At 44.4% G+C, this 1,157-nt stretch overlaps 1 long non-coding RNA gene across 1 annotated transcript in view; it reads right to left on the reverse strand.

Annotated features, from left to right (window-relative positions):
• Positions 1 to 212: 212 nt before the first annotated feature.
• The window catches only part of LOC307176211, an 8,757-nt gene continuing 7,812 nt past the window's right edge, over positions 213 to 1,157 (reverse strand). The window contains exons 2-3 of the long non-coding RNA XR_013824645.1: positions 881 to 1,054; positions 213 to 693 (exon numbers count right to left, since the gene is read on the reverse strand). This is a non-coding gene — a long non-coding RNA (uncharacterized lncRNA). The remainder of the gene's footprint in view (positions 694 to 880; positions 1,055 to 1,157) is intronic.

Below are 1,157 nucleotides of genomic sequence, written 5' to 3' on the forward strand. Positions count from 1 at the left end.
TTTTAATTAATAAATGGGACGCTGAGAAGCCAGGAGCAGTGAGTTAATGAAGGAGAGGGCACAGAATTTGCGAGATCACCCCTCGGGGGAAGAAAGGAGATGGTAGAGAAAAGAGTCAGTGGCCTCTGTGAATTGGCCCCAAGGCCATTGTGGGGAATCCTGCTGAAGATGCATAAAGTTCCTCAAATAATAACCATGGTCTCTGCTGCCCAGCTTTCCTCACCCAACTAGTGGTTCTGGTACTGAAAGTTGCCACAATTAGGACTGAGACTATTGCTCCCTCAGTGGAGGGGAGATTTACATAACTTGGGGGAGAATTTGGGGATTGGTGATAATTAAAGAAACAAAAACAACAAAGTCAATTATTAATTCAAGAAAAAACAAAAAAAACAAGTAGGGAAGGAGAAGTGATTATAGTACACTACACGGCTCAGCTGTCAGTAAGATTTTTACAATCATAAAAGATAAACACTTATACCAGTTAGCAATTTGTTGCCTTTGGCCCCAGATTCAAACTCCATTTCTTGACCTGTGAAAGTTGATCTGGATCCTCAGTTCCTCCTTTGCGCTGACGTGGTGTTAAAAGCTTCGTCAGTAGAGGGCACCAGAGGGAAACTGCAGGAGGAAGAGGCTTCTCTTCCCAGGTACCAGTGTTTTCTGTTTTCCTCCTTGCTCCAACTGTTTGGTTGCCAGCTATGGATGGGTTGGGGAAGACATTCAGTGGCATTCACCTATATTAACAAATTTTTGCAGCACTCCAATGAGTAGATTCCCACTGAATCATGCCAGCACCCCAGTGGTTGGCTTCTCAGCCCTGGCCTGACAGCCCTTCAGAGAGGCTTCTTCTGCTTGCTAGTCCTGGCCATGCTTTTCTACCCACCTGCACCCTGGAGCAGTGTCTCCTGCTTGTCCAGTAAGTGTTGACCAGCTCTGGCCTGGAGCAACTCAGTGTACTTCTCTGCCATCTGAGCCTCAGGAAGGGATGTTTCTTCCTTGAGTAGCTTTGTTCATCTCTAGGGTATATTCCAGAGTTCTCTTTCTTCCATAGATGATCCTATATTGCAGTTAATAATTCTTATGTTAAATTTTCCCTCTACAAATCACTGTGCAGTTTCTGACTCCTGATTGGACCTTGATTAATTCAACACTAAATACTT

Source organism: Stenella coeruleoalba (assembly GCF_951394435.1).
Source record: "Stenella coeruleoalba genome assembly, chromosome: 17".
NCBI lineage: Eukaryota > Metazoa > Chordata > Mammalia > Artiodactyla > Delphinidae > Stenella > Stenella coeruleoalba.